Source organism: Hemicordylus capensis, chromosome 3 (genome assembly GCF_027244095.1).
Source record: "Hemicordylus capensis ecotype Gifberg chromosome 3, rHemCap1.1.pri, whole genome shotgun sequence".
NCBI classification, from domain to species: domain Eukaryota; kingdom Metazoa; phylum Chordata; class Lepidosauria; order Squamata; family Cordylidae; genus Hemicordylus; species Hemicordylus capensis.
In genome coordinates, this window is record NC_069659.1 from 49,189,570 (window position 1) to 49,213,572 (window position 24,003).

At 40.4% G+C, this 24,003-nt stretch overlaps 1 protein-coding gene across 12 annotated transcripts in view; it reads left to right on the plus strand.

The window, feature by feature from the left end:
• The window catches only part of ZBTB20 (zinc finger and BTB domain containing 20), an 852,388-nt gene that overhangs the window by 160,647 nt on the left and 667,738 nt on the right, over positions 1-24,003 (plus strand). The gene's annotated exons all lie outside the window — the stretch shown is intronic.

A 24,003-nucleotide genomic window follows, 5' to 3' on the forward strand; every position in this document is an offset into this window, starting at 1 on the left:
AGCTCCCCATATTTATCCAGAAAGAACTGGGGGAAATCTCATCTTAGATTTGGGTAAATATTGGAGTTATATTGCAGTAAGACTTGAAGAACATAAGAACAGCTCTGCTAGATCAGTCCCAAGGCCTATCTAGTCCAGCATCCTGTTTCACACAGTGGTCTACCAGATAAAGTTAGTTTATTTTTAAAGACCGTGCACAGAGACATCTAAAACTCCAAAAGAACATTCTGGGAATTTCGGCAAACCACTGAAACAGTCTTACAAATAAGACATAATAAATAACAAACCAGCAACATGCGTATTGGATTTTAGTTCTTAACATTCTGATATCAAAATATGAGACAAATGCAGTTTATTAAATATAGGTTCTTTAAAATGGCTTCTTCAGAAATCAAGTTGGGGGGAAAATGCTAAGTTCATACAGGCAAATCTTGTTATCCATGGTTTCACGTATCTGCAGTTGGATAATTGATACCCGAACTTGGCATATGTGAAAAAGGGGTCAACGAAGGTTTAGTTCCGCATATCCATGGGTTCAGGATGGCTGGAAAGGACCTCTGAGCACGTTTCTGGCCACCATTTTAGGAAGAGGAGCCATTTTGTGGCTCACTTGTGGAAAAAAGAAAACAAATTTTTCCTCACATTTGGAACTTTTGGGGGCATTGCTGGACATCTAGAGACCCATAGAGCGTAGTAGGGCCCTTATTTCTCAGTTTCCAGGGCCCTTTTTCTCTCTTTTTGCCCATTTTTTGTGACTTCAGGAACCTAACCTCCCGAGTCCCATTGACTCAATACCTGGTTATCCACAGTTTCGTTATCCATGGTAAACTGCAAGAATGGAACCTCTGCTGATAATGAGGTACACCTGTATTTTCAAAAATCTAGTTCAGGTTACTGAAATGATACCTGCAATGACATACAGTCATCCCTCACCAATTGTGGTTTTTCCAGTTGTAGTTTTGAGTATCCGCGACAAGGAAATTGTGGACGGTCTTGCCTAATGTGACCTGAGTATCCACGATTTCTGCCAGGATTTTGCTTGCAAGAGGCTGGAAAAAAGGAGAGAAAGACATGGTGGCGGGGAGGATACTTCCATCTCAACATGCCTCCTTCTCATACCTTCGTTACCTTGCTGCTGCTGGGCTGCTTGCATTTTGCAACCACCACTGCTGTGAGAGCTTCTCCTGTTTATGGTACCCCCTCCCTTTCAGTCTCTTCTTTTCCCATTGGTGTTGCAAGGAAGGGGCTGACAGGGAGAATGGCACAAAAAAAGCAGCCAGTGCCAAGAAGCAGATCTGCTTCTGCCCCCTCCCCGTGTGTGTGTGTGTGTGTGTGTGTGTGTGTGTGTGGTGTTTTGGCAAGGAAATCTCTGGCCAAGCGTGCCACTGGACTGAAGGAAGGAGGCAGGGGTTACAGACAGAGAGCTTGCTTCTCTCTGCTCAGCTTGTTGCTTTTCCCTTCAGCACACTGCCACCCTCCTCCTTCCTCTGCTGCCCCCAGAATGTTTCTGTACAGGACTCTCTTCCGTGCACAGACACACATAGGAGCGGAGGGGGGCAGAAAGCGATCCACTTCTTGGTGCTTGGCGTCCTGTGTGGAAACTCTCCGTCCTCTTTCTCCTTCTTGACCTCCTCCTCCCTTTGTTGCCGCTGGAGAGTTTCTGCACACTTAAATATAAAACATCTTTATATTTTTGCTTCAGCTCCAAAAACATGGGGATTGCATGTTAAGGTAGTCACCTAAGCTTCCACATGATGTAAGCAATAAAGACTTTCTTTTTGGACACATCCTTCCCAGTTCTTAGTTGAGGTGAACAGCTAAACTTATATATAGCCTTGTATATTATGCTGATTTTATAATTAGGTTCTATGCATCCACACTTAGCTTGGGTTGTTCACAACAAAAGGCTGGGGAGGTATGTGTCCAGAAAGAAATTTAACAGGTGCAGGTTCCTCAATTGCTTGCTAGAAATGCACCTGGCAAATTTTTGTCTAATGCATCTGTACAAGGCATAGTGTTTCTCCAGAATTCACCTTCCTATAGTAACTGGTTAGGCAGAAATGTAATAAGTGTGGCATCCCCAGTCATTTGTTACAAGTGCACCTGATGCATTTCTATCTGGACACACTCCTCCCCAGTTCAGTGTCAAGCTGAAAGACCAAGGCAGAGTGTGGATGTGTAGAGATTTGTACTACATACTCATTTGTGATTTGTACTTCAGGGTAAGTTTTCAAACTGCTGTGTCCTGGGCACTTCTCAAAGGAACTGCACCAAATATGAAAAGGTGGTGGCATTTTCTGTCTAGCAACTCCATGGCAACTCCATTTTATTAGTAATACAATGTTCAGCTTAGGCTGCCTTCTCCACATTTGGCTGGCCAGGCGGCCGTCATTGATTAGCATCCAGATTATTATTATTTTTTAGTTTTATTTTTTACATTTTATATTCTGCTCTTCCTCCAAGTAGCCCAGAAAGGTGGACATAGTTGAGTTTCTCCTCACAACAACCCTGTGAAGTAAGTTAGGCTGAGAGAGAAGTGACTGGCCCAGAGACACCCGGCAAGTATCATGGCTGAATGGGGATTTGAACTTGGGTCTCCCCGGTCCTAGTCCAGCACTCTAACCACTACACTGGCTCCTTTACATCACGGTGGCGCCACAGGTTTGCGACAATCTCTCTCAATTGTGCAGGCATGCCTCGCCGTTAGTAATAGTCACTGGGCTGAATGGACAGGCCTAGCACTTGCTCCGTCTGCTGCCGGGGTAGGGGGGTGGGGAGGACTTCTCGGCTCACCCCCTTGCAGCCATCCCTTGGCCACACAGCAGCTGAAATTTTTTTGGCTATCCCCCCCCCGCCAACCTTGGAGGCCATGGACCCCAGTCTAGGAGTAAGAGTGTCTGGGGGTAAGAGTGCCTCTGTGTGCAACCATTGGTGATCTTCTGAACATATACAAGGTTGCATAATGTGCTGCAAAAGGTCTGCATCTACTAGCACAAGAACTAGCCTGGAACAGATATTCCTGACTTTGTGCAGGGCTGTTGTGCTATGTCCTTACTCTTGCCATGCTAGAGTAACACTAGGGTGGGTGTAAGCATTATTTTTGTGGGAAACCTTCTATCATACAATCATCAAAGCTTGCTTCTCTCGTGTTGTTTTAATATTTATACTATTTATATTGGTTTTATTGTAACCCGCTCTGAGACCTTTGGGTATAGGGTGGGCCAGAAATGTAAATAAATAAATAAATAAATAGCTATTAAAAGAATAGCAATATCAAAGGAAAATGGCTCCAGAAATTGCCAACACATTTTTCTTTGAAAAACCCAAGGAATATATACCTCTAAGGTAAAGTGTGCCGTCAAGTCGATTTCGACTCCTGGTGCCCACAGAACCATGTGGTTTTCTTTGGTAGAATACAGGAAGGGTGTACCATTGCCTCCTCCCTCACAGTATGAGATGATGCCTTTCAGCATCTTCCTATATCACTGCTTCCTGATATAGTACCAGAGGGGATTCAAACCGACAACCTTCTGCTTGTTAGTCAAGCATTTCCCCGCTTTGCCATTTAAGGTAGTCTTATATACCTCTACTGACCTGAATTTTTTGGCACGGTTAAAGGAACATGAAAAATATTAAGTTTTCCTTAAAAAAACCCCTCGAACACATGAAATCGTCTTCAGGGTCAATTTTTCAAACTGCCCTGTCTTTCAAACAGCACATGTGATTTGCATGAAATTTTATGCGGTGGTTGTACTTCTCACCTTATTACTCTGTGCCGAATTTTAGGCAGATTGGACGAATGATTGGGATTTTATTACTGATAGAATATTCAGCACTTAAAATAGTATGATGTTGCTGTTATTCTTCTCATTTACATGTACTGCTGTGCCTGTATAATTATTCTGATTTAACTGTTCACATAAGAAATCCAAATTGTTCTGAAGACACCATCAGTACTTTCAAGTACCAGATGTCAAAACTGGCAGTGATCTTTAATGCAAACTCTGACAGTAACAAGCAATTGAACAACCTGCTCACAAATTTGGCAGCAAATTGGCTCAAGACAATGAAGAACTGTTAATCTGCTTTTTAACATCTTTCATTCCCCTTCCTTTATTTGCTTGTTATTATTGGATTGGGGCTGTGGTACTTATATTGTTTTGTAAGTAGTGTATGGATGCTGGAAGAAGCAAAGGGAGGAAACTGCAGGATAAGTATAAATTCATGCATCAGCAATATATGCTGAATACTAGGAGATAGCTATCATGTGAGTACTTAGGGAAGAAGGCTTCTAGTTTTCCAGACTCTTCTAATCAACCTTTTCCATGACTTTCAAGCTCTATATGCCTGCAGGGATGGAAAATGCAAACTCCTAATTCCACATGCCTTTTCAGTTTAATTTTTATGGGGCTTACTTTATGTTTAATTTCCTATACAGTTAATTAAAGGAGCCTTGATGAGTAGAATCAAATGGTCAGACAAGAGATTTTTACAGTTCTATTTTCAAAATATAGGGAGTATTTTAAAAGTTTGGAGTTATGCTTCAGATGCACCTTTTGGGGGTTCTTTAGGGACATTTGTTAAAATTTTAAACAAAGGCATCCTCAGTTCCTTTTCTTTTAGTTTTTAAACATTTATATTTCTGCCTAAAGTTTTATAAGGGTGACTTGACAATTTGTGCACCTGTAAATTAATACACAAGCCAAATGCAGAAGACAAGTATAACAAACTAGCTGGGCTGGGCGCAGAGCATCTGCTCCTCTGGCCGGTCTACCCACTGCCGCTGTTCCCCACCACTACCATGTCGGCATGCCCGGCTTTCTGGCTGCTCCCCCTACACTGCGCACTTCTCCCCGCCACCTTCTGGCTTTCGGGCTGCCCAAAAAGCTAGCCAGCCCGCCACCTCCTCCCACCCCCTCCTCCCGGCGGCCAGGCTGGCCCGCCTCCTCCTCCAGCGTCCAGGCCAGGGCCATGCCAGCCCGCCCCCGCCTTCTCTGGCCAACCGGCAGCCAGGTCAGCCCGCTGACCTGGCTGCCCCCGTCGCTATATTCCAGGCTGCTCCCGTCGCTATATTCCAGGCAGCTGCTCTCGCTAGAACTGCCACACATGGGATTAGCGATGGGTACGTTTAGGAGAATTAGATATAGATAGATATCTAGGTGGGGCAGTAGGTAAGACTGAAAGAAGGACAGAAATAACAAAAACTAATTGACCTTAAAAATGTATTTTAAAGTTGTTTGTTCTGTTTTTAGCTTCATTTAGTCTGGTCACTCAAGAATCTCTGCCACAGGAGTTCCTAGTTATATTTTGTATTATTTTACTAGTTTTAATCTGCTTCTTCCTATGCTTCAGTAATGTACAATTTCTTTTTCTGGCATGCATAGTTTCTGCTGGAGTTATCTAACTGGCTCTGAGCTTTTGGATGTATTGGTAGGGTTTCATACTTCTCATTATGCTAGATCAATCCAACTGCCAAGCCAAGAATGAAATCCTTGATGCAGGGAATATTTCGTACGACGTTGATTTGTACCATGACCTGAAACATTGATTATTTTCTATAACTTGTATAATGCTTATACAAGTTACAGAAAATAATCAACGTTTCAGGCCATGGTACGGCAACCCTGTGAAGTAGGTTAGGCTGAGAGAGAAGTGACTGGCCCAGAGTCACCCAGTAAGTATTTGGCTGAATGAGGATTTGAACTCAGGTCTCCCTGGTCCTAATCCAGCGCTGGACTAGTACCAGGGAGACCCAAGTTCAAATCCCCATTCAGCCGTGAGACTTGCTGGGTGACTCTGGGCCAGTCACTTCTCTCTCAGCCTAACCTACTTCACAGGGTTGTTGTGAGGAGAAACCTAAGTATGCAGTATACCGCTTTGGGCTCCTTGCAGGAAGAGTGGGATAGAAAATGTAAGTGAATGAATGAATGAATGAATAAAATATCTGTAACTTGTACATACTCACTATTGCATTATTCAGGCAAAGGTAAGCACTTCTAAGTGCTTCTGATTTTAATGGAAGATATTGCAGTACTTACTCAACTTTCTTATTGAGCTCTGTAGGATTTAAAAGTTTTACTTTTGGGAAAATATTATATATTTTATTTTATTTAAGTTAGTATTACTGTGTGGATCAGAAAATACTGGCTGACATCCAGACTAACCTTGCACTTGCCCACCAAGAGGGTTTTTTAAAAAATCATATGAGGGTGGTGCATGATTTTCTGCAGCTACTTGGGGACATTGTGAGACACATGTAGCTGCAGAAAGAAGGGGAGATTGCCAAAACTTCTGTGCCTCCTCTCATACAATGGAAAACCCTGGTGCATTGGCACAGGGATGTCTGGATGTTCTGCCACCAAACTGAGGTTTATATGAACTAGTGTTCAACAATGTAACTGTTCAGATTTCCAAAGGCTTCCTAAAATCACAATTGCTTCCAGAAAACAGTGGAATGGTATGTATAACATGCTTTTTAAAAGGGTGGGAGGTGGGGGCAGAAATTGAACATCCAGTTAGGCTTAGCAGGGCTGCTTGATAGGAAGAGGCTACCAATGTTGTTGCTGTGGCTTCTGTTGTTCTACCTGTCATGCATAATAGCTCAGTAGGCTAGTCAATCATTATGTTAAGGAAATAGGAAAAAGTTACAAAACTGACTGTTGCTCAGGGACTTGCAGTCTGTTGTCACAAAGGCATGGTATTAATATATTTGTATTTATTCATATGCTTATAAACAGCATTTTTCAGCTTATGTTCCAGTAAAGTTAACAGAAAGAAGACAATGACTCTCTGTTAACTTAAAAAAAATAAAATACAAAAAAACCCTGCTACTCATGTGCAAAACTATCTACTTATAAAACTGCCATGGTGATGCTCTTTGTCAAACTATAATGGAGTTACAGCAGGCAACTGAAAAAATAAAATAATGAAGTTCCTCCTATCATGGCAACCAAACTTGTGGCTTGTGCCTCTGCTGTGGTGTTCAGCAAGGATTCCTTCCTTCCTTCCTTCCTTCCTTTCTCTTTCCTGCAAATTGTTCTGAACTATTATCCTAACCTGGCAGAAGGCTTACAACTGGGATTCAAGAAAATAGTTAGCATTTACTTGAATATCAGTGTAATCATGGGATGTGTATGAAATTTGATATTTAAATGCAGTTATCTCTGCTTATATACAGAGGACTGAAACAGTTAAAAACTTAAAAAATGAGAAGATTTCAGATATATCAAGCAGATAAATAGTTATTGGGATATTTCTTCAATAATAATGAAGCTGTCTTTGGGTCTTCCATGAACCCTTAAAATTAAGCAGCACTTGTGTTGAGGCACAGCACAGACATCTTACTTGCCTGGCTATTGCCATGACTGTATTTCCTTAAGCCAATCGAGGTTGCATATGACAGGCTGGGGTAAGGATCATGAATACTGTAGCAAAGAATCAGAAGTTACTTGACATTGGTTTGCAACTGTGAAATAACCCATCCAGAATATTTGGGACCTTTGTTTGTTCATTTTATTATAAAGATGTATATCCCTCGTTTCTGTCAAGACAGCTAACCAGGAGTGGCCGGTGCAGGGGCTGCTGGGGGTCGGGGTGGCAAGAGAGGCACCTTTAAGCACAAATTAATAGGTGCTTCCCTCTGCTCCTGCTGCAGCTGCAAACTACTCCGAACAGTAGTGTGCTGCCCAGCACTCCCTGAGGTGGCGGATCAGCTCTGCCACTCACTTGGCTTCCATGGAGCCCATCTCCCACCGGTGGCCAGGTGAGGGGTAGAGCCAATCCACTGCTACAGGGAGTGCTGGGCAGCAGGCTGCTGCTTGGAGTAGTTTTCAGCTGGGGCAGAGGGAAGCACCGATTAATTTGTGCTTAAAGGTGCCTCTAGCCACCCCTCTGGCAGCGCCTGCACTGGCCACTCCTGCTGTATACAATTTTTTCAGCAAAAAAAGTTCTGAAAGCAGTTTACAGAGCAAAACAAAATAGAAGCTGGTTCCCTGTCCCAAAGGGGCTTACAATCTAAAACAACAAGACACACAACTCAGAGGATGCACCAGTAATAGTTACAAGAGTAGAGATGCTGATAGAGACAGCAGCTTCCTTCCCCAACTGCTAAATATGAGAGCCATGACTTTAAAATGTGCCTCTTCACCTAGTTAATATCTCTTAAAGGCCTTCCAGAAAGCCATCTTTTGTCATGTTATGGAAAAGAACTTAGACTGAGCTCGGCAGTCTTATCTTGGCTGAAAAGGATGTGTGCATATGTGTGCATAAACAGTAAAATCAATTTTAAAATAATATTGCAGAAAAAAATGAAGCAGCAGCACTAGCAAAACCAAAATATTGGATGAAATAGGCTCACTTTACAAAAGTGAAGAAGCCTTGGTTTCCTTGAAGGAGGAGATTCTATAACTATGGTAAAGGTAAAGTGTGCCGTCGAGTCGGTGTCGACTCCTGGTGTCCACAGAGCCCCGTGGTTGTCTTTGGTAGAATACAGGAGGGATTTACCATTGCTAAAAAACCACCTAATGGCGCAACAGGGAAATGCTTGACTAACAAGCAGAAGCTTGCCAGTTCGAATCCCCGCTGGTATGTTTCCCAGACTATGGGAGACACCTGTATCAGGTAGCAGCGATATAGGAAGATGCTGAAAGGCATCATCTCATACTGCACGGGAGGAGGCAATGGTAAACCCCTCCTATATTCTATCAAAGAAAACCACAGGGCTCTGTGGGCGCCAGGAGTTGAAATCAACTTGACAGCACTTTTTACCTTACCATTGCCATCTTGCCATTACCTTACCTTACCATTGCCATCTCCCACACAGTATGAGATGATGCCTTTCAGAATCTTTCTATATTGCTATAGGAATATAGGTGCCCGTTATAGGTGTTTCCCATAGTCTGGGAAACATACCAGCGGGGATTTGAACTGGCAACGTCTGGCTTGCTAGTCAAGTCATTTCTCCACTGCACCATTAGGCTGTATAACTATGGTACTGCAGCTCAGAATAAGTTCACTGAACTTCCTACCCCCTGTCCCCTAGTTCATTTCTCCCTCTGCTTAGACATTCATTGACTGTATATATGCAATTAATACACACTTTACTTAGTGCTCTGTTTTTTCAGTTTGAATATAGCAGCCTCATATAAATATTTGTTGTATTCATCGTATTATGTAAATCAAGCAATCTATCTTCACCACAGTTGATCGTTCCTATTTCCTTCCCTCCTGTTTTTTCCCCTTCTATACTCCAGTGATGCAGTCTTGGGATTTCTCAGACAAGCTACTCAATAGCCGCTCAGCTTTTAAGTTTTTGGTCTGCCTCCCTGCACCATGTTACTGCACCATGCACAGCCAGGGGTGCTAGGTTCAGAAACTGGAAGGGCACCCTAGCCATGAGTGAGTTCAGTGGTAGGGAAATTACTGCACTTTTCATTAAGTTCATATGGTAGTTGAAGCTGTTGGCAGACAGACCGTTAGCAAACTACTTAGGAATATGAATACTTTACTGCTTAAGGCCACAGTACTTCTCTCTTATTCATGTACGTTCCCTACGCTTAATGACTACAGAAGTTGTGTCCATGACAGGCAGAGTGAATGGGCATTGTGGCATGAAGAAATTATGACAGTGTAGAAAGCATTGTAAATAGCATCCGCTCTTTATCCACTCTCTGGCATATTATGTGTGTAAGACTGAAGGATAGATTGGATTGCATGAAAAATGGCAATAACTGGCCTGACATACTAAAAGAAAGATCAAACACCTCTCATGTAAGTAATATTTTGTTTTGTAGGTCCTTTCTGTTCTTTTTCAGTGCGTGCCTGGAGAATCAACAGGTATATCTTGTACTATGCAGAGAAGTTAACATTTTCTCTCCTCCAGTCTCTGTTTAAATTTAAACAGGTTTTCTTCTTCTTCTTGGACTAGATTCAAGGATATGCATAGCTTAGTTTTTAGTGCTGCCCAGAGTACCTTCCTAGCAGCCAATTAATCTGTAAGCCTTCCAGCTGAGGAATGTAGTATAGCAATAGTGCTACTATTCTATAGTATGACTATTGAAAGGTCCAAAAGAATAAGTGAGGAATTCGATTGGGCCTCCCCACAAATGCTCTCTCTGCTGTCAGTGATATAAAGTATACTGATATACATGATATAAAGGCAAATCAATTGGTAGGGATCAATGCAACTGCTCCCCTGTCTTGGAACTGGTTGTGGTGAAAGCTAGTGATTAGGATGTAACTTAGTGATCCAACAAGGCCAATATCTTTGTTTGTTGTTCTTTAACTCAGGGAAAGGGAAATTTGTGGTTGTGAATCTGTACATAAATCTTGGATTATGAAAGGTACCCAGGCTCAGACTGGCCCAACCAAAGTCTTAACTTATTATTCTTTTGAACCTTTCAGTAGTCATACAATAGAATAGTAGCACTATTGCTATACGACATTCCTCAGCTGGAAAGCTTACCAATTATTTGGCTGGTAGGAAGGTACTCTGGGTATAAGTATAGTATACTTGTGCTCTTGGTGGTCAGTGACCAGGAAACCTGGTGAAATCTGTGTTCATCCTTGCCGTTCTGCAACATACACCTTGCCAAAATGTTATATTTAGATTATTTTCTCTCATTTTGACAATCAGTCCTTTACTAGATAGAAGTCAACCTGGACCAATATGTCCTTCTGTTCACTAGTATAAAATTCTATAATATTGTAGAGTAGAAAACTTCAAATCCAGTTGAGAGAGTTTACTTGTACTGTATAATACTACAAAATATAATGGTAAATATATTTCAGAGTTTGAGTTTCAGCCTGTTTCTCACATTAGGTTTCTGAGAAAAATGACACTATGCATACCTCACTTTAGCATTTAAAAATATATTCAAACATTGCACCTAGATAGAGTTTGATATTTGGGAGAATTGAACTCTAATCCCCTGCTCTGTGTTTCCTGTGTCCAATAGAATGCGGACTACAAGATGTTTTACTCATTCAGATGAGATGGCTGCCTCATCACTTGAATCCTCTAATCCATAGAGTAAGATTCTTTAGCAAATGATACATTTAAAAATAATCATAATGCGGATATCCTGACTGAGTTACTTAACAAGAAATTATATTGAAATTAAGTGGTCCTTAGAATAACTTCTGAGTTGTACTATTGAGTAACCTAGTCTGGATGTCAGCCACTATTCGTCACTACAAATACTTCTACAGTAAAGATTCTGCTTAAATACAAGCATAATGGCAGCATTTTAATTTTTTTAAGGAGTTCTTTTTATTGCCAATAGCAGAAGTAAAAAGGGAGAGGAATATATAGACTGGATACAGAAATCTCCCAAGGCATAGAATATCCTGAGCTTAAGCAACTATCACACTTTTTCTCTTTAATTAAAGGCATATTTCATTCTCCATTGTACTTTAAAATATCAAAATTTCAGACAACCTTGCAGACAACCTCCTTAAATCCTATTGGTTTTAGAGTATTTTTTGATCAATTTAAGACTGGGAACCAGGATGTCAAAATAATTAAGAAATTATTATTTTGATGATGATGATAATAATAATAATAATAATAAATTATTAAATTGATCAAACAACACTTTAAGACCAATAGAGTTTAAGGAGACAACACTTATATATTTAGTGTTTATACCAAAGGCACATAACAAAAGCAGATTCATAGAAACTTAAAAATACTAAAGAGAAAATACAACACATGATTACAGAATTTGATATAATGGTATCCAGCTCATAAGCCTACTGTGGTAAACATGACATAATTTAAAATATAGTCCTCAAATGATGGAGACAGTTTGTCTTGTGTTTTGTTCTAGGTTTTTATCTAGGCTCCTAATCTGAGGAGAAGATGAGGAAGGATCTTACATTTTAATGTATTACTTGCCAAAAGCTAAGGTCTATAACAACACTATACAAATACAATGGTTTGGATCCTAAATTTCCTTCTATGAATGGAAGGAGGCTTTCTCATCTCCACCTTCAGTTTTCAGCTTCCTGCACCTCCTGAAAATACTCTTTTGAAGTTTGGAGGAATCGCCAAAATAGATGGCATGTACAGAATCATAGGGGGCTGCAGCAGAAATGGAGAGATTAGTGAAAACTCTTCTGCCTTGGCAAGAGCAAAATTGCTTCTACTTTTGGAAGAGCTCCTAAAGAATGAAGTCTGTATAAGTGTTTTGTTCGAAAGACTTGCAACATAAGTAGAAAAAATGTGGAGAGACAGAGTATACAGGGAAAGACGAAAAATGGACTTTCCTGCTACTCATTGAATCTTGCCCACCTCACCAAACTTCCATTTCCTTCATTTTTACCCAGGGAGTAGCCAACCATCCCTCTGCATTACATAAACTTTCAGTTCAGGTGTTGAAATTAATTGCTTTGTATCCAATTTGTCCTCCAGTACATTTTAAAATATAAGTAAGATTTTCTTTCTTTTCACTCTTTCAGTTAGCTGGAATATAATGCTTTAGTGTGGTTGTAACAAGTGTGGAGACAATCCTAGGTGGAATGAACTGTTTTAAGGATGATGGATCTTTGGTGTCATATGTTTCTAAAAGAGTTTTAATTGAGAAAGATATTGGATCAGATTTATAAGTCTCACATTACTTCAACTGCTAGTCCTAAGACTACTTGCATCAGCAAAAGAATGCGAAGAATGAGGACATGCTATCTGTTGCATCACTGTAATGTGCCAGATTCCAATACTATGTCTTGGTGTTGCAGGGATATTACTCTGGTGTTACATGCATAAATGCTGGTAAACCTAAATTTTGCTTAACATAGCGGTACAGAGAGGCAGGGTGAGAAGCATTATTGTATACTGGTGGAATTCACTAAACTGAATGGGCGGGTTATCTCTTACAGGAGATTTTCTTAGGGAGTATCTGCACAGGCTGGAAGGACACATTTTTCTTAGTAACACTGTGTACAGGAATGTGCTAGATAAGAAAGCTCTCTCCTACACACAAGGATGCCATTGTTTAAGATTATGCTGGTTGTACAGCATCTCTGCTGAACAGGTGTTTTACTTATTTGCTGCACCTGAAGAAATGTTATAAACTAAAAACTGCACACACAGTGCTCTGTGGCACTATTACGGTAACTGAATGAGGTTGGAAGGGAAACTCATCTAGGAGTTGCACTCCTAGGTACAGTTAGTAAAGAGAGGCAGTAACTCTCATTAAGCATAATTAAACCTAATATTGACTGTAAACTGTTACTTACCCTTAACTTCTTTGTATATAATGTTGGAAAGGGATTAACCCAGCAGATAGACACACTAATTACAGTCTCCTTTACATTAAAGGTATGATCAGGAAGGTCGGTATTCATAAATAAAACATACTATGGGATGAGAGGCTGAGGAATATGTAAATGTGATGTAGGAAAAAAAGACCAAAGGTAAAAACACACACAGAGAGAGAATAGAGAGTGATGCTAGTGGAAGCAAAATGGCACTCTGGCTAATTACCATGAAAAGCATGATAAATCATGGACATGTATCCTTGACTTCTGACTGATAGAACCTGCTGAGTGCGGTCTCTCATGCATAGCTGCCTTTCCACCTAATTTAAACCAGCATCACTATCGATATAGAAAATGGAGCACATAGAGAAAAAGAGCACAAAAATATTCTTAGGTGTTTTGTTTCTTAAAGCATAAAACATTATACTTCCAGAAATAAATTATAATCACTATGAAGTAATCTCTGGTTTTTGTTTTTGTCTGGAAGGAAGCTTCAGTTTTTCAGGCTGTCTGCAAAGAAAAGGACTTCATAGTTGGTCCTTTGATGAGTTACATTGTGTAAGTGCTGAGTTAGTGATGACTTCAAAGGGGATATGTGTATTGTAAATAGTTTCACTCCCCATGATATTTGGTGATCCCCCCACCCACATCTTTGTGAAAGCATGTGTAACTGTTGACAATGGGGCAGGTGGGATGAGGCTGCCTCTCCATTGGTGAAGCAGCTGGGATGATGTTCCCTCACTCCTATCCAATCTTAGTGAGTTGGCTAGTTAGGATAAAGTGTAGATGGGGCATGCATTTGGATATGTGTCAGCTTGCAGATCATTGAAAGCAGTGCAGATGAGCAGCACCTGGAAAAGAATGTACATACACATGCAGATACAGTCCATCCAAATCACCTTACTTTCAGTAGAATGCATATTTGAGTGCACAGCCAAATGCATGTCGCCACCCACATTGTGGCCCAACTAGTCATATATATCTAGGTGCAACTAGAGTTTGGGTCAAGGTGAAAGTTTTGTTCTGCAGTACTTTTGGGTAATGAAATTGCACAGCATGGCAAATTACAGCCTGATTGCCTAGAGAAATTCCTTCCTTCCCTCTCTTGCAGTTAGCATCTAATTGGAAGAACAATGTCTGCAAATAGGCAAGAAGAAATGCACACAATAATGAAAGTTATGGAGCTTTGTAAATGTTTTTGCACCCCTGGAATGGAAATTTTGTAGCAAAAATGAAATCTAATGAAAATCCATCCATCTAGTGTTCGTAGTACAGACCTCATTACACACCGTCCCGCCATCCCAACAACCACAGTTTCGCTTATCTGCAGTCGGGCAATAGACAGTAGAAAAAAGGGTTAATACTCGCCTATCTGCAGTTCCTATATGGCCAGAAATTGCCTCCAAGGCCACCATTTTGCGGGCTACCTTTTTGCTAAGAGAAGCCATTTTGTGGTGTTCAGCCCAAAAAAAGGTTTTACCCATTATTTTTCATGAAAAATAGGCGGATGTTGACATTTGGTGGGGGGGGGGCATTGCTGGTACAGTATTACAGCACGGTACAGTACTTTTAATTCACTTATTTTGGGGGTTTTATTGCTTTTTTTAACCTTTTTTTGATCTCAAGGAACCTAATGCCCCAATTCCCATTGACCTCAGGTCTTGTTATCCGCGGTTGTAGCCCAGAATGGAACCCCCATGGATAGCGAGGTCTACCTGTAGATATGTATCTGAAGACTGAGCATTGACCACACTTTAGTTATGAAAATAGCTTTTCAGGGACTGAAGTACAGGATTTTAAGGGTAGCTTTTCCAGAGAGTCCATGTATCAAGAATAAATCCCTCTGCCAATGTCCTTATAGGTAAAATTAAGTTGATAAAATGCTTCATAAATATTCCTATTGTTCACATGGCTAATTTAATAATGAACAAATCTAATTCAGAATGATTACACTGCTTAAGCCCATCATTTTCCACACATCTCCTTGAAACCAGTGTCACCAAAATCAATTGAGCCTATGTCCAAAAAATGTTTGTGCGATTAGTTAAAGCATTCAGATCTGGATGAAGAATAGAACCTTGGCCTGAGTAAGCATTTTCCAATGTGGCGATGTTGGACCTTTTCAAAATTTCATCACAGTGTTGCATGTCTTTTTACAATGTTTAACAGACTTGTGCAATAAACTTACCTAAATAAGTTGTCCAATAAACTTACCTGTGTATCACCTGCCTTCTATTGGACTCAGTCATAGCATTGGAAAGGATTTTGGGGCGGTCATCTAGTCCAGGGATTCTCAACGTGTGGGTCCCCAGATGTAGTTGGACTTCAACTCCCATAATTCCCAACCAAAGGTCACTGGGACTGGGGATTATGCGAGTTGAAGTCCAATAACATCTGGAGACCCACATGTTGAGAAACCCTGATCTAGTCTAACCCCTTTCAGTAGAATAACAGCTAACTAACTAACCCTGCTAGATGCTCATGTTATCTTTTACTGAATAAGAAGATTGCGTGACTTCCCTGGTTCAAATTATTCCCTTCATAGTTAGGCAGTACCAAGCCTAATTTGTTTTCTGTGGCTTGAGCCCAGACATCTTGCCTTCCAGTGATCTTGATGGATGTCTGTTCTCCCTCTTCTTTGTTGTATACATTGAAAATGGTTGCCAAATATTCAGCCTTTGTAATGTGCCATTTGCTTAAAATATTTCATTACTTTGTTGCTTCCCTATCAATCCTCTCATTTGATCTTGTCTTTAAAAGCTGTGACCAAAACTGAAATGCAAACACAATATTTTAGCTGAGGCTTGTGCAAAGTAAAGAGGTTGAATCTTGTATGATGTATACATTATTTCTAGTAAAACAAATCTACATGACATTTACTTTTCTTGTAATGGCAATGGCTAATCCATATCAAGACTTTGATATATTGTAATTTCTAGATCCTTCTCAGCTACCTAATTTGGAGTCTAGTCAGTGGCTTTTTTATTGCTTAAAGCTTTGTAATCAATTTATCAACACTATTTTGATTTTTAATCTTCTTAACTCATAGCTTCTCTCAGATTCGTATCATCTGATGATTTGATAATAGTCTTCCTTCTTCTAAGTCTCTTAAAATACAACTACTTCTATTTGACTGCAGTCATACCAATATGCTTCATTTTTTCTTGTGTAAATTTAAAAGGGAATATTTGGAAATGTCGCATTTAAGTCCCTAGTCAGATAGCTGACAGTGACTTAATGCTAAGTGTTTTTGTCTTAGGTTTACCAGTGATATAGCCATGTGGTACTATTTTTGTTAATTCAGATAGATTTTTACAAAATTAATGTTGACTTGTGCCCTATATATTTTTGAATTTATAAGAAACATTTCTAAAGAACATCAATGATACCTGTTGAATGAACAAAATAAGCCCTAATATGAGATGAGTTATCTGACATTGTGGGAAGTTCTTTTTATATATTCTGTGATTTCCTGTATGAGAAGAAGGGTGTCGTTAATTATAATAATGCAGGCATTATACAGGTGAAACTCAGAAAATTAGAATATCGTGCAAAAGTCCATTAATTTCAGTAATGCAAATTAAAAGGTGAAACTGATATATGAGACAGACGCATTACATGCAAAGCGAGATAAGTCAAGCCTTAATTTGTTATAATTGTGATGATCATGGCGTACAGCTCATGAAAACCCCAAATCCACAATCTCAGAAAATTAGAATATTACATGGAACCAAGAAGACAAGGATTGAAGAATAGAACAATATCGGACCTCTGAAAAGTATACAGTGTACTGTGCTTGATTGGCCAGCAAACTCGCCTGACCTGACCCCATAGAGAATCTATGGGGCATTGCCAAGAGAAGGATGAGAGACATGAGACCAAACAATGCAGAATTGCTGAAGGCCGCTAATGAAGCATCCTGGTCTTCCATAATACCTCATCAGTGCCACAGGCTGATATCATCCATGCCATGAGGCAGTAATTGCTGCAAAAGGGGTCCAAACCAAGTACTGAATGCTTATACTTTTCAGAGGTCCGATATTGTTCTATTCTTCAATCCTTGTCTTCTTGGTTCCATGTAATATTCTAATTTTCTGAGATTGTGGATTTGGGGTTTTCATGAGCTGTACTCCATGATCATCACAATTATAACAAATTAAGGCTTGACTTATCTCGCTTTGCACGTAAAGCGTCTCTCTCATATATCAGTTTCACCTTTTAATTTGCATTACTGAAATTAATGGACTTTTGCACGATATTCTAATTTTCCGAGTTTCACCTGTACTGTGCTTTAAAAATGTAATTATTGTACTATGCCCAGTAGGAACACCTACCTAAAACGAGGAGAGAGTTAAAATAATCTTTAAAAGTAGCAAACAGGACTCGCTATCTTCTGAGGGCAACAGTAAAAATATAAATCTGTCAAAATATCCATGTACTATGCAGTCTTCTTTTTCTGATTATCATCTGATTATTTATGCATTTCACTTCATGGCGGTATTCACAATAATAAAATGTATATCCCCAGCACAGCATCCTTCCAGTGGCTGATGCTGGTGTCTGTCTTATCTATCTTTTTTAGATTGTGAGCCCTTTGGGGACAGGGAGCCATTTTTATTTATTTATTTATATCTATGTAAACCGCTTTGAGAACTTTTGTTGAAAGAGGTATATAAATATTCATCGTATATATGAACTTATGTGACTATCTTACACTGAGTCAGAGCATTTGTCCATCTACACTGTCTTACACTGAGTCAGAGCATTTGTCCATCCCAGTACTGTCTACTCTGGCTTAGATTGGCTATCCAGGATCTCGGGCCGTGGTCTTTACAAGAGATGCTTCTTGAGGTCCTTATTTAATCTGGAGTTGCCAGGGACTGAATCAGTCCTCTTACATGCAATACATGTTCTTTGCTACTGAGCTATGGTTTCGAGCATCATAATAAAAAGTGCTTGACTTTCCACCAAAGTTCTTATGTTCTGAGGGGGGTTGGCCTGGTGGCTTTCCAAATGGTGGTAGTTGATGACCTCTTTTGATGACATCTGCCAGACTGATGAAAAATGGAAGCATTCTATAGAGCTCTCAGTAGCTTATGCAACTCTCTTCTTTGTCTCCCATGCATCCTATATAATTATGCAGCAGGGAATTGTAGAGAGCTTTTGACCCCAAATTCATACATTCACCTCACCATGTGGAAATAAACTTCAGAATGACTTTCATGCTCATTGGTTTCCAAAGCTGCTACAAGCAGCAGTGTCTTGAGAGATATCTTTCTAGCAATCTTCTTACCCTGCTCTCTGAGCAAGGAAAGACCTGGTGCTGCTGCTACTGCAACTATCACTGATCCTACAGTGCTTCACTGCCAGAGGGAATGAAGACCCTGTTGTGCTCACCCCTTGCCCCAGCTTTTCCTTTTCTTTGAAATGGACTATTCTTGCTTGCAGTGTAGGGAGAAACAATGCCAGAAGAACAGGGGGAGGAAGAGCAAAGATAGGGATTTCCTTGGATTTTTGTCAGACAAATACAAACACCACAGTGTGACATTGCACTGATGTAAGAGGGAGTGAAAGGTGGCAGTGGCATTCATTGATGGCACTCAGAACACAGTGTGAAGAGAAATCTGGATGGGGAATTTATCAGCATGACCAGTGTTCTCTTTAGTTTTTTTCATCTGTGCGTAGAATGAGTTTTGTTCTGGGCAGGAGTATCAAGGCAGTGTGAGCACACATGCATTCAGAATAGGGCCTTCCTGATTCAACCTGAGCGGGATCTAAAATTAACTGAGCGGACATCAAAAAACCTGTGAGTGCAGGCATGTGTGCACTCTTTAGAGGGAAGCATGTCAAGTCTGAAGCATGACAGTCTGCAGTGGCTCATCCCCCATGTGCAGCCTAAATTGGTACAGTTCATTCCACCGCTTCATTCTACTGCACGTGTAAATCTATCCTCAAGTCCTATTCAAACGTTATTCACCCCAGTGGCGCTCACAGTTACAGTGCTAAAAGTGGGTAGTAGGTTCCACCCTGGCACTGTCACTCATCCCCTCTTTCCAATTTCTCGTGGTTACAGCAGCATTTGTGTGAAAAGGGAAGTGCTATAATTGCGATGGCTACCACTTCCGTTACAGTGGCAGCTGTAACGATGAGCAGCTGGAGAGATGAGGTGAGTGACAGCGCTGGGGTGGGACTTCCTACCCATTTTCAGTGCTGTAGCCATGAGTGCTGCTGGGGTGAACAATGTCTGAACAGGGCTACAATTCAGTTTCAAACAGAACTTTCAAAAGCAGGTTATGATACTGCATGGGGAATTAATTTTTTTTAAAGGCAGAAATCCCACTAGGTGCCTAAGGCAACCTTTTAGATAATGACCTGAAATTATTTTGTGCTGAATCCGCTTCCCATTTTACAAATGGAAACAAGTAAGACTATGAAATAAAGTAACACAGATGCCTGGTGTGATGGTACTAGAACAACATCGGGGTTTTCCATCGCTTGAAACTTTGCTTAGTTTTTCTGACCAAATAATATCTCAGTAGCTGTTTCTTACTTATTAACTGAGTGTGCAAGGTACTAAAGAAGTGGATCGGAAATAGAACTAATGGAATAGATCTTTAAATGATTCAGATTATTTTTAGAATTCTAATTAGAATTCAGATTTTGAACTACAAATACAATTCATGTTTATATACTGCTTTTCAACAAAAGTTTCCAAAGCAGTTTACATAGATGTAATGAAATGGCTCCCTTTCCCAAAGGGCTTACAATCTAAAAAAGAAACATAAGCAACAGCCACTGGAGGGATGCTATTCTAGGGATGGATAGGGTCAGTTTCTCTTCCCCTGTTATAAAATGAGAATCACAATTTTTAAAACATGCCTCTTTGCTCAGTTAGTAGGGGATTGTACCAATTGTACCAATGGCATGATTTTGAATAAGACAACTTCATATGTTCCAGTTATTTTGAACAAAAATAATGTATCTTAAAATTCCCTGAGATCAGGATTAATACATCAAAATCTGTAAACCCTTGTTCCGCCCCTGCAATAAAGTTCTGAGAGAGCTTCCCTTTTCCAGATTAATTCCTGTCATATATAGAGTTTGTTTTTATGATCCACATGATTGTAGTTCGTGTGTTGCACTGAGGCAACACACGATGAAAGGACGCAACGTCCTTTGCGTCCATAGCGGCAGTTTGGGCAGCAGCATAGCACAGAGAGGAGCTCTGTTCCTGAGCTCCTCACTTCCACTGTGCAAATATTTTTTTTTTCTTCGCCCGACTATTGCGGGCTGGAGCGGGTAAGGTGGGCTCGGGCAGCTGGGTGGGCAGGTGGGCGATAGGCGGGGGCGACGGCCTTCTCATGGGCCCTTTTGGCCCGTAATCAATTAGGGGGAGGAGCGGGGAAGGGGATTTTGGAAAGCTGGGAGGGCGGGTGAGCGGGCGGCAGGAGGACAGAGGGAGGAGGGGATAATGGGGGGGGGAAACAGAGAGAGAGACAAAGGGAAAAAAAACACTTTAAAAAAACCACTTAAAGGCGGGAGAGAAAGCTAGCGCCCGTTATCATAACGGGCTTAAAAATACTAGTTATTGAATAAAGCCCCTTACTGTTCTTTTTATCAGGGTTTAAAACTAATATATTTAAACCTTGAATGATCTAGTTATATACTGCCTATCCAAATTATTATCTTTAACTGCCAAGTCAAAGGTTGTTCTCAGTTATTGTTCTGTATTCCATAATCTATCCATTCTTATTCCATTCTTATCGTATTCCATTCTTATCTATCTATCTATATCTTAAGTGTACCTGTCACTAATCCCATGTGTGGCAGCTCTCGCACGAGTTGGCAAGCAGTGTCCAGATAGCAACAGGGATGGGTGGGAGAGAAGAAAATGGTGGTGGCAGCCAGGCCAAGGGCCCTGCGTGTGTGGGGTGTGTGAAGACAGCACCGAATGGCGCCAGCCAGCCAACTGATGGGTGGAGAAAATGGTGGCGGGTGGAAGAAGGTGGAGGGGGCCAGGCAGGAAAAAAACTGGTGGGCGGGTGGGATGCTGGTGGGCAGGGGGGGAATGGTGGCAAGGGAAGTGGCAGCGAACAAAAGGTGCAGATGCTCTGTGCCCAGCCCAGCTAGTATTTAATCTAAAAAGTCTAAATGTCCTAACTATAATAGAATCAGAGTAAGATTACCAGCTGATGCATCTGGAAACAGAGTCTTGCAATGTTTTAATTGTAGGACTTGTGTAATTTCCCTTGAGAGCCAGTCCTGTGGTCCAGTTTCCTTTGGTCTTGTATATATTATGAGTACTCAAAATGCTAAAAAAACTTCTTGTGTTTTTAAGGTAAGTGATTCGGGACTAGAGATGTGCAAATTAATTTGGGTACAAATTGATTTGTACCTGAATCTAGCTGATTCGGGTGATTTGGAGACAAAACAAATAACCCCTGGTGTCCATTGGCTAGATTTGGGTACAAATCGAATCACACCTGATTCGATTTGAATCAATTCAAGATTCGGGTCCCTCCTATTAATTTCCCCAGATTGCCAGCTTTCATCTTAAAAAACAAACAAACAAAAAAACCCTCCTAAGCTCTAGCCATTGTAGAAGTGGAGTTATGGAGCAAAATGTGTGGTCACTATTTTTCAAGTGTTTGGATTCTTTGATGTATAACAATTTTCCCTCAATGAATCCCTATGAGCATTCATTACACACCTTCATTTCTTCTATTCATTTTGACTGTCTTTTCAAGTAGTGGTTAGAGTGCTGGACTAGGACCGGGAAGACCCGAGTTCAAATCCCTATTCAGCCATGATACTAGCTGGGTGACACCTCTCTCAGCCTAACCTACTTCACACGGTTGTTGTGAGGAGAAACTTAAGTATGTAGTACACCGCTCTGGGCTCCTTGGAGGAAGAGCGGGATATAAATGTAAAAATAAATAAATAAAATAAACTATACCTCACTCCCACCTGCAAGGCAGTGGAGTACTACTCAGTTTATGTTCTCAGTTTATGTTCTTATGTTTTTAGAATGTGAGCAATCTTTGGGGACAGGGAGCCATCTTATTTGTTTGTTATTTCCCTTTGTAAACCGCCCTGAGCCTTTTTTGGAAGAGCGGTATAGAAATTGAATTATTATTATTATTATTATTATTATTATTATTATTATTATTATTTATTTATTTTTCCAAGTGTTTAGGCTCTTTGGTCTCTAATAACTTTTCCTCATAATGAATCCCTAATGAGAATTCATTACAATCCAAAGAGTCTAAACACCTCAACAATTCCTAAAATATAAACTGAGTACCCTTTGTCTTGTGAGTGTGTGGGGGGAGTAGTTGTAACATGGGATGTCACTAATTCCCCATCCCCACCTGCAAAGCAGTGGGGTCAAAATGAACAGAATAAATGAAGGTGTGTAATGAAGACACCAAAGAATCTAAGCACTTCAAAAATACCTAAAAAATAAACTGAGTACCACAGTGTGTGTGTGGGATATAGTTGACACATGACAGTTGTCAGCTGGCACTGTTCAATGATAGTCAAAATGAAGAGAAGAAATGAAGGCGTATAATGAATCCTCATAGGAATTCATTATGAGGAAAAGATATTAGACACCAAAGAATCAAAACATTTCAATATTCCTAAAATTTAAAATGAGTACCCCACTGTCTTGCAAGTGTGTGTGTGTTTGTGTGTGGCGGGGGGGTGTAGTTGGCACATGGCAGTTGACAGTCAAAATGAACAGAAGAAATTTAGGTTTCCAGGCTTCTGGGCAAAATAAACAGCTTAGGCCCATGATATTTAAGAGAACGTCTTCTTCTGCATATCCCCATCATCCACTGCATTTGTCAGGGGAGGCCCATCTGTGCTACCTTCAAGTCATCTGGTAGCCACTCAGGGACGGGCCTTCTCAGTTGTTGCTCCGAGATTTTTGAATGCGCTTCCCACTGACATAAGACTCTCCCCATCTCTAGCAGTTTTTAAAAGATCTTTGAAGACTCATCTTTTTGACCAGGCCTTTTAGCTTTTGTAATTTTAAATATTGTAAATTTTTCTTTTTAAGCAGCTTTTTTGGAGTCTGAATTGATTTTAATGTTTTATTTATTTGTATTGTTGTTTTATGATTGTGAACCGCCCCAAGATTTTGGTTTGGGGCGGTATATAAATGTATTTAATAAAATAAATAAATAAAATAAGAAATGAAGGTGTGCAATGAATCCTCATAGGGATTCATTATGAGGAAAAGTTATTATACACCAAAGAATACAAACACTTGAAAAATAATTACTGCACATTTTGCTCCATATCTCCACTTCAACAAGGGCTAGGGCATAGCTTTTTTAAAAAACGAACGCTGGATGTCCGTATTATGGTTAGGATATGGCAACTTCAAATCCCCATTGTTTCCTATGGCGGAAATGCTCAAAATCAGTAAAAACAAAAAAAAAAATTTAAAATATTAAAAATCAGCCAAGTGTCCCACTGCCTCGAAACTTGGATGGTAGGTGGCACCCATGGGGACCTACCCACCACTCAAATGTGGTGCCCCCAGGGCTTTGTTAAGTGGTCCGAATCAGTCTGAATCCAAATAGAAGCAAAGCAAATACAAATTGAATCTGGGATGATTTGGAGGGAGTAGATTTGGATACAAAACAAATCAGGGGTGATTTGTTTGGGGCACAAATCGAATTGTACACATCCCTATTCAGGACATTACCCCGAAATCTCAACAGATTTCCTGTCTAT